The sequence below is a fragment of the Otolemur garnettii genome, unplaced genomic scaffold, assembly GCF_000181295.1.
Source record: "Otolemur garnettii isolate 467f Iridium unplaced genomic scaffold, OtoGar3 scaffold00004, whole genome shotgun sequence".
NCBI classification, from domain to species: Eukaryota; Metazoa; Chordata; class Mammalia; order Primates; family Galagidae; genus Otolemur; species Otolemur garnettii.
This window is the reverse complement of record NW_003852399.1, coordinates 1,075,236-1,085,829: the sequence shown is the minus strand read 5'-3', so window position 1 is coordinate 1,085,829 and position 10,594 is coordinate 1,075,236. Positions and strand designations below refer to the sequence as shown.

Sequence of the window (10,594 nt, the reverse complement as noted above, 5' to 3'; positions counted from 1 at the left end):
CCGCCTCCGGGGCCTGCAGCCGACGCGCGCCGCCGAAGCCCGCACTCCTGGGCCGCCCCCAGCGCGTCTACTTCAGCGAGCTCCTCACACCAGCGTTTTGCAAGAAGGGGGACCAAAAAAAAAAAGTTGTGCGTGTCTTTTTTAGTCCCGTGTGGGTGCAGGAAGCGAGAGCCGCCTCCCGCTGCGAGGGCCGAGGACCGAGCGAAGGAGGCGCGGGCTCAGGGGCGGCCTCCAGGGCCGCCCAGCTTGCAGCTGCCCGCTCGCCGGCTCCCGCCCTCCTCGCCTGCCCGGCTCACTCCCTTTGGCTGAGCGCTCTTCGCCGCTGGAAGCTAGTTTTGTGCGGTGTGCTTAGGTCGCTAAAATGCAGAGTGAAGACAAATGAAGCGTTTTGTTATTGTTGTTATAGTTTGGTAATCATTCCTTTGCACTTTTTTTTTTTTAACCTGGAGGAAGGCAGGGTCGGGGAGTGTGAAAGGCACGGAGTTGCAAATGTCAAACGCAAAGCGGGTGCCACATTTCACTGGAAAAAATACCAACAGATAGCTCATTCCTCGGCCTCAGCAGATGGCTATTTTAAACTAAATCTATTTAATCTATAGAATTCATTTAATTTCTCACCATTGATCGAGGATAAAATTAAAAAAAAAAAAAGGCCGTTAGGAAGTACCGCTGGACTGATCCCTGTGATTCAACCTAGAAGAGCCTTGGATAGCTGCCTGGTAGCTGGTCTCCTTTAGAGGGGAAGCCTGGCCCTGTGGCCCTCCCCTGGCTTGAGCTCCTTTCCTCCTATATTGTTATGTCTGTCCCCTGGTCCTTACTTACCCCCTGACTCATGGGAGTGACCCCAGGCAGGAATCTTGTCTTAGAAGGGCCCAAGAAGTTGAGTGGCTGTCTAAATGAAAATGTATCACCTCATTAACTGTCAACAAATGGTTACTAAGGGCCTACTATGTGCCTCTCATGGAACTAGCAGGGAAACACAACTAACAAATATATAAAGTGGAGCAAATAGAAAGTATTAGCTTTGCTACCCTATAAATATTTAGAAAGGCCTTTCTGAAAAGTTCACATGCTGAGAAAAGGAGAGAGGTGAGCCACACATATCCTGTTGGCTATGGGATCTGGGGCCCTCATGAAGGCAAAAGAAGCTGTGGTATTGAGTTAAATGATAACAGAGGAGAAAGTGCTTTGTGCACACAGGAAAGCCATTATGAAAGTGTGAGATGTTTATCTCCCTGTATTGGCGGTCCTGAACTTGGGCCTCCAGTGAGATCCTCATCAATGGCCTCAAAGAGTCCATGCTTCAGGGCTGGCAAAATGTTCCCACTCACTGAAGGGAAATCTTATAAGGGGACACTCAGGAAAAAGTACTCTTTCCTGGCAAAGTGAAGTGTTGAGAAATCACCTTCAAGAAACATTTAAAAAAAAAAAAATAATTAGTGTATAAATAGGCACCCACTTTCTCCTCATTAAGCACTTTAAACGCTTGGTTTAGGACCCGTAAGTTTGAAGTTCATAGAAGAAGGCTAAGTGGAGGTAGCTGAAGATCTGTACCTGGAGGTGACTTAGTCATGTGTCGTGGCTGACAGAACATGGTCTTCTGAAGTATGAGCCACCCACCCAGGAGAAAACCCCCCACATACTAAAAAAATCACCCTGTGCCTGGAAAGTCTGAGACTTGGAGCAAATGTGGGCCCTACTAACTTGGGCTAATTAAGCTCTCTGAGCCAGTAACCCCATGCTGCCCAATAGAGCACTGAGAACATTAACACCTTGTGCTTAGACTTCACTCCAAGAAGCCCTTCCTGTCTCTAGGCCACAAATAAATTCAGACATAGAATTTTGCATTTATCCTAGTCTTCCCTCTATTCCAAATTATCATTTAGCAACTGTCACCTCCGCTGGGCTGGTAACTCCTTCCACTGTCTCTATCTTGCATATAGTAAAAGTTCAATAAATATGACCTGTTATTAAAATCCTAGAGTTGGTGTATAACTGCCTCAATTCCAAAAGGCCTTTGAATTGAGAGCTGGGCTTGAAATGAGAGCTTTCTCTCCCATTTACTGATGCTGTTGTCATCTTGGGCCTTAGTGTCATCCTTTGTAAAATACAGGGGTGGATGTGTCAAAATGACCGCAGATCCCTCCCAGCAGATTTGTGTGGAGACTCAGTTCTGCAGATGCAAAGAATAAAGATTATTATAACAAGTTAAGCTAACTGCAATGGTAGACAGCTGGGGACTTCTGTCTTCACTGAATTCACCAGAATCCAAACTGCTGCCATCAATTGCTGTTTCAGTTTCATTTGAAGATTATGTTATGTATCTGCTCCTCCCTCGTCTCCTTCGGCCAAGAAAGAAATAAGCTAACAATGAGATATTGTGCTCTGGTAAGTATATACCTCCTCAGACTGGCTTGTAATTAGAATTTCAAAGGTTCACACCTTTACCCACCATTTCTGGGGTTCATGGACCATAATCCTCTTTAAATTTGAAACCATGCCTCAGTGAAAACCATCTGTACCTCTCATTTTCTCAAATGCTCTGAAACCCATTCCTGGATATCTGAAAGCAAACAGAGACTGACAGGGACAGAACTTAAACGCTGGATTTCTTTGCATGAAGCTGCTGAGAAATACATACTGTCTTCAGAGCTTGGAAAATCATACACACACATATATTTAAACTTGTGTACACACCTAGCTTTATATAAAGCAGGCACCATCTTTGTTGTAGTCAGCATAGAGACTGTTCAGTATCCTGTATGCCTGTTTCTTACTCTAAGCACTGCACTGTTATGGGGGTAGGGCAGTGGTCCTGGGGGAGGATGTGCTTTGTCTCCTTGAAAATAGGCAGTGAGAATAGTGGTGGCTTATTCTTCTGGACAGTGATGACACTACTGACACCACTGTCATCAGGGAATTAGGTCTGAGTTACATTTCCAGTTGTAGACCTCACTCTTGCCCATCTGTCTTATAAGCAAGGGGATGCATTTGCAAGATGACTGACAAGTCAGGGGAGGGTGAGTTGGGCTGGGAAGTCAGGAATGCTCTCTGTGCCCAAGAAACCAAGAAAACTCCCAATGCTCTGATCCACGGTCACAGTAGGGTAGGGCAGGAAGAGAATGTGCTTTTGTTACATGGACCTATAGTTGAATCTCTACTGTCACTTATTTGCCTTGTTTTCTCTAATAAAATTGTTTCAGGTTGTTACACGAAATGAAATGAGAAGATGGGAATACGGAGGTTGATGCACAGTGAATAATCAACCAATGTGAATTCCCCTTGAACTCCCTTTTATGTCAAAAATGACTATCAGTACACCTCTTTTTATTCCACAACTCATCATTAAATTAGTCACTTGGTGGAGGAAAGAAAAGGTGGGGGGCTACACCTTAATTCCCAAAGTCTGGGATCTCAGATTTGGGAACAGTCTTTAGAGGCCACGCTTATTCTCTTAAGTATCTTTTGTGAAGTCAGATCCAGTAGTGATGGTTTTGGATTTTGGAAGTAAATAAATAATGTATAGTCTCAAAAAAGATAAATACCAATCAGTATCAGAAGTGAGTTGATACCATAAAAGCCCCAGTCTCACAAATACAGTTCCTGTAAAGAAGGATATTCTAAGTAAAGCAACTTTGAGAAGATAGGACGGGAGCATGAGTTAGGAGATAATTCTCAAAGGAGAAAGACTTAGGCTCATAGCTCTGCCTAAGACTGCACATAGCAACTATTACCCCTCGTTAAAGTAATTCTGAGCCTCAGTTTTCACATCTATAAAAGGGGGCAATGACAGTACCTATCTCAGTGTCTTGAGAATTCAATGAGCGCAGCATATAAAGTACTAAGTAGCAGAACCTGAGTCATCCTAAGTAGACAGTATTTTTCAGATAATTATTATGGGAACTTTGAAAACCTAATCTGCACATTTAAACTCTGATATTTTTGCAAAAGCAAAATATTCCCCAAGAACTGCTGTGTAGACACTTTGCTAAGTATAGAATTCACCCTTCTTCAAACCTCGTAGAACTTTAAAAAGTAAATATAATAATCCCACATTTACCAGAGAGATACCTGAGGATCCTGGGGTCTGGGATACTCCCTTCTGCATTCCTATCCTGTGCTAGCCACTGTTGTGCTTGTTATATACACAGTGTCTGAACTCATTCACACAGCAGCCGGAGATGTAAATATTACAATCATGAAAACTGAAACATATTAAAATCTCACTGTAAGTTAATGTCGCTGAGCCTGGCAGACTTTTCCACTGCTTGCAAAATTGTTCTCTTTACTGTACTCCATGTAATGCTACTTTGTTAGATAAAATATTTTTCCCAGCCTAGGTGACCAAAGAAAGTATCCTAATTTCCTATTTCACCTGATACCTTATGAATTGGTTTTCTACCATTTAATGAAACAGAAGGAAACTGATGCTGGGGCGAGAGGAGGAAGGAATGTATTTGATTCCAGTGTTATACTGTTTGGCTCATGTTGCCATATTCCACATAAACTAAAGATTGAGTTTTTCATGTTCTTTGTATGAGTGCTCCCTAAGTACACTCATGCAATTTCATGTAATAAAGAAAAAAGTCATTTCTAGTCCCAAATGTACTTAATCTAATTTAAATATTCCAAGCAAAACCACTAGAGTGTTCTCAGTAAGTAAAGAGGAAAAGAACATGGTTTGGAGACCAAAAAACTTTCTATTCTACCTCCCTGTTGCCTGGCTGTTCCTTCTGATGGAGCAGGAGGAAGAGTCAGGCAGGATGATGGGAACCCAGACGTGCAATGTAAATATCAACTGAATGAACCCAGGAATGTATCCCTGCCCAGTCCTGTAAAAGAAACTTATCAGCTAACAACTGCGCCTGAGTCACTGTCATTGCAGGCACAACCTTACTTGACGCTCACAGCAGCAGTATAAGCAGGTACTGTATTATCTGTATTTTAAACACAGGGGTCAGAGGTCACCTTGGCAAGTAGTGGAGCAGGACCAAGCAGTGTGATTTCACAGCCCATGTGATTAGCCACAGTGCTGTGCTGGCTCATCCAAGACAATGAATGGTCCACAGCCTCAGGGCAATTTTTCTGTTGGAGTCTATGTGTTATCTTTTTTCCTCCTGGAGAGCTCATTCTCAAATGCAAGCTTGACTGGTTTGGGGACAATGTTCTTGCCCCATTCCTCCAGTTGGAATTAATCTTCACAAGGAAGTTTGCAAACTGGCCTCTCTCACTCTGCCTTAAGCAACTGGAGGATACTAGCACAGTTTGTGGGGAGAAACTGAGAACTCCTCTGCCAACAAATAGCTGTGTTAGAGGCAGGGTTTGGCTCAGAACTTTTATCTTCCTACTGTTTCCTGCACTAAGGAGTTCCCAGATTGTCAATCCCTGAGGGCATTTGGGGACTATTTCCTATGCATCTTTGTATCACCTACATCCCCTGGGAACTAAAGGAAGGACAGAATATTCCTGGAGCCCCAGGCTTGACATTTTACAAGCACCATCTACTGAAATCTTCCTAGTAACCTAGTGAGGTAGCTTGTTTTCTGCTGAGAAAAAGCAGATATGTACAGTCAGCTCAAGGTCAACAATTAATAACTGGAGAAAGAGTCAGTCGGAACCCAAAGCCTGCAGGCTTTTTCTTCCCCCCAGTGTAGGTCCCTGTCTGTCCCCTATAAATGTTTTGAATTGAACTGGCTCCTTTTTATGAAATACATCAGTTCTAATATAAGTAAAACAACCTCCAGTGAAGAAAAATTGTGGTATTTTATGGGATTCCTAAAAACTTGCAATCTATAAGAATGAGCGATTTTACATCTTACTTTATTCCTGAAAGAAACAGACACTTTAAAAAATGAGGAAAAAATTACAGAACATCCAAGTTTCTCTTTTTCTTTGACAAATTTAAGTTTGGTTGATCACACTTAATCATGCCCACTTGTGTGCTATGTCAAGACTGAGAATGAACCTCTTTTATGGGCCTTTTCCATGGTACCATTTTCTAGGACACCATTTTCCAAACATTTTATATTTCTTCCACCGAACTGAGAGCCCCTTGAAACTAGGAGGGTTTTCTATCCACTATTACAGTCCTAGAGCACTAAGTGCTTAAGAGATACTTATCGAACAGATGGAGGGAGAATAAATAAGTGAATGAATGAGCAAATGCTTACAGGACAGGGATGCAAGAGGGATTGGGAGAAGAGAACTGGAGAGAGCAATCCTGCCAGAAAGACAATTTTAAGAATAATGTGCTTTATCTAAGCCTTTCATTGTCAGATGAGAAAACTGATTACCAAGTGGTTAGGTGATTTTCCCAGTGTTCTCTGTGGGAACTAGGGACAAATGCCAGGAACTCCAGTCCCTGGGAGAGGGGCTATTTCTCCACCTTTCCCTCATTTCAGGAACAGGATTAAAGACCTTCAGAAACTCCCATCTGACAATAGATTGTGTGGGTCTTTGCATCACAGTATCTAGGAATGTCAACTGACATTTGTCTACTGTTTAAAAACTGTCACAGTATAAAATTGGGCACACCATCACGTAACTGACACTGATTTTGAGCAAGAAGACTGTGCCCTACAGCTCTTACCTCCTGATTTCATTCTCTCTTCTCCAGTTTCTTCTCCCTTCTTCAGTCACACCCTTTTCTTTCCTGTTTTCCAAAGCCAATAAAGTCTAAATCCTCCCTCCCCCGCCCCATCCTACCTTAAGAGGGATACTGTATAAAAGATGGGATGTCTTAACACCAGGAGTCAGTTGTCCAACCTACCCCTTGCCCCAACACAGGACAGCCCTCTAGCACATGGAGAATGCAGGTCAGATATCTCCTTTGCCAGTCCACTTTACATTCCTAACTGATACAGATCTCTGCCCCTTGGTCATTTTCAGAGATGAGATCAATGCCTTCTGAATCCCTGAGGACAGTGGGTGCAGAGGTATTAGGCTGGAACCAGTCAATTCAGTTTTAGTCTACAAACAGTTATTAAACAGCTCTAACCTTTTTAGTGGTTAAGTGTGTGGGATCTGGATTCAGATTACCTGGGTTTCAATCCCAGTTCTGTCTCTTAATAGGGTTTGTTGCCTTAAGCAAGTTACTTAATTTCGGCTCCTGTTCCTTTAAAAGGAAGATGATGATAAGGCCTCTCTCCTGTGATTGTTGTAAAATTTAAATGAAATAATAAATGCAAAGTGTTTAGCATGGTGACTATATATAGTAAGTGATCAATAAACTTGAATTACTAAATGGGTGCCATGCTAGACTCTTCAGGGGCCAAAAACTACAGAAGAGATAGCTTCTGTCATCTGGAAGTTCACCTGCAGACGGTTTTCAGTACAAATCATAAAATGTTCTAAGATTTACAATAGAAAATAAATGTATATTTTAGAAATGTGGCTGATGAATGTAAAGTATGAGGAAAGGTAATTTGATATAGATCTCTCTGGTTTGCCCAAAGCCCAGTGAGACCTATTTTTATGAGCACTTTTCGAAGCAGCTGATCCTCTGAAATACTACTCCAAAAGAAAATGTTGATAAATGGTAGCTATTTGTGACTTTAGCACCAAGATGTTTGTGACACAGAATACCAGGGAAGTTGGCTCCTTTTCCTCAACCAAATCATTTTACCTCCCTTGGCCTCATTTTCCTTGTGGTTAAAACCAGCTGCCTGGGACAGAAGCTCTCAGGGGTCCCTTGGGCAATAACAACCTATACCTCCTTTTTCAACATCAGTGTGACAATGAAACATCAAATACCAAGAGGTGCCCAGCTCTGCTTCAAGAGCTAATGATAAGACTGTCTGGAGGTCTTCAGTCTGGGTTGGGGGTTCCCTGTTAGCCATATACTATATTATATGAATCTATCATAGTATACCATGACTGCTTTTCAAAAACGCGATTTCACCTGCAATGTAGTTGAACCTGTGTAACAATGAGCTGGATCATAACAGGATTTTTCCACAATTATGTCAAATGTAGGGCATTGCTCCATTTGAAAAAGGAAAATTGCCCACCTACGGCAGAGTTTTCTTCTCTGCATATGCTATTTGGTTAACATCTTTTTTCAAATGTGAACATTACAAATCACACTAGGGGCTCTAATGAAAAAAAACAAAAAGCTCTACAATTGCTAGCAAACCTTCTGACAGATGCATCTTGTTTCTGTTCCCTTTTATTTTTTGTTTCTGCTTTGGAAAACATAGTCTTTTTGCTTTGGCCTTAGAGGTTTAAAGATATTATGCAAATTAATTTATAAAATTACTGTGGTTACACAGACAGCAAAGAACTTACTGTCGATTAGCTCTGGAGATTATCTTTAATATCTTTTGGGGTTTTCTGTGAATAAACTAACTTCCCCCTCAATATATGGGTTTAGGAATTGATCATCATTTACTCCAGCTAATTTTAGCATCTTGAAATTATCAGCAGTTCAGAAAGATCTTCAGGACATAGACTACATTTTCTGTCTGCCCTATGTCCCCTTCTTTTAGGGACTATCCCTCCCTGGCTCCATCTGATTCTCCCAAGACTGTCAATCATATGTCTCTTCCTTCCCAACAAAAGGGCTGGACCCAAGCTGTGCAGAGTACTCAAGACTTCTGAAAAGAGCACTGATGGGTACTGGGATAGGAATTAATATTCAACTTTAAAAATGTCATCAGAATCCTTCATGGAGTATGGATATAGATGCTACTAGGGTAAAGAGGACTATGCCTTTTCTCTACAAGGTCTACCCTGAAAAACTTGGTAGGCCTTTAGATGTGACCATTTCTGCCACACAAGAGAACTCCCTAAGAATGATCATATCCAAAAGATGACAAGAGATGGGGAGGGGAAGAGAGTCCTGGTGACATCATTTGAACCCCTGGATCCACATAATCTATCCAACACCGAATGCTAGTTCAATCCTTGGACTTACCAGTTATGTGAGTGACTATAATTCTTTTTTAGCACAAGCTGGTCTGAATTGGGTTTCTGCCACTAAACTAAAAAAGCTTTGGCTAATCTTTTCCTAAGTTCTAGCACCATCTTCACAGTTAGTAGACATATGTGATCTTGGACAAAACCATTCACTGCCTTACAGCCTCAGCTCCCTTATCATAAAATGGTGATAATGATATCCTTTATAAGGATTGTTATAAAGAATGGATAACACACACAACAGAATGGAAGAAAATATTTGCAGATTATAAGTATTCCTTATCCAAAAGGCTTGGATTTTATGTTTCACGTTTTAGATTTCAGAGCTTTTTGAATTCTGGAACATTTGCATATATATAATGAGCTATCTTGGTGCCTATAATCAAAAGGATTGAAAGTAGCAAGCATTGTCCAGGATGTAGAGAATTGTATGAACATTGCTGGTGGGAATATAAAATGGTGCAAACAATCTGAGAATTCTTCAAGAAGTTAAACAATGTTAGCATATGACCCAGCCATTCCATTCTGTTATGAACTGAATGTTTATGTCCCTCTAAAATTCTTAAGTTGAAGTCTTAACCCCAGTGAGATGGTATTAGGAGGTGTTGACTTTGAGAGGTAATTAAGTCATGAGGTTGGAACCCTCATAAATGAGAATAATGCCTTATAAAAGAGACCTAGAGAGCTCTATCTCTTTTTCAGTAATGTAAGGACAAAATGAGAGGTCAGCAGCCTGCAATAAGGAAGAGGACCCTAACCGGAACCCAACCAGGCTGGCACCTTGATCTTGGCCTTACAGCTACCAGAGCTGTGAAAAATAAATTTCTCTTGTTTATAAGCCACCTAGACCATGGTAATTTCTTCTGGTAGCTCCAACTGTCTATGACACACACCTAGATACACATAAGAGAAATGAAAATGTGTATCCACACAAAAACTTGTACACCAACGTTCAAAGGAGCATTATTCCTAACAGTCAAAAAGTGGAAATAACTTAAATACCTAGGAACAGATGAATGGATAAACAAAACGTGGTGTGTTCCATACAATGAAGTATTTAGCCATAAAAAGGAATAAAGTATTAATACATACCACAACATGGACTAACCTTGAAAACATTATGCCAAGAGAAAGCAGCGAGATACCAAAGGCCACATGTTATATGATCCCGTTTATATTAAATGTCTAGAACAGGCAAATCTATAGACAGGAAGCAGATTAAATGGTTGTCAGGGGCTGGGGGGGAAGTGTAATATGCAATGACTGCCAGTGGGTGTAGGGTATCTTGTAGGGCCACTTTATGAATACACGAATCACCATTAAATTATATACCTTAAAAAAGCAAATTATATGTCAAATGAATCATCTCAATTTAAAAAATAAACACTATGGTGATGCAGGCAGAAAGAACAATTTACCTGTTAATAGTCACTATAATGGGTATGAATTACTATATACAAGGCAATTTATATACATGACATTGTTTAATCCTCACAACAACACTACAAAGTAGTTATTACTCTCGTCATATATAATGGGTAGGAAATTGAGGCTAACAGAAGTTAAGTGCTAGATCTACTGTCCTGCAATTAGTAAGTGGGGGAGTTAAGATTTAAACACAAGTCTATCTGGTTTTAAGTTTCAAGCCCTTTCTACTATACAACACTCTTTGTACAAA

The 10,594-nt window shown here is 41.1% G+C and overlaps 1 protein-coding gene across 1 annotated transcript in view; it reads right to left on the bottom strand.

Moving 5' to 3' along the window:
* Nucleotides 1–10,594, bottom strand: part of ASAP1 (ArfGAP with SH3 domain, ankyrin repeat and PH domain 1) — a 345,855-nt gene that overhangs the window by 278,149 nt on the left and 57,112 nt on the right. The window lies entirely within an intron of this gene.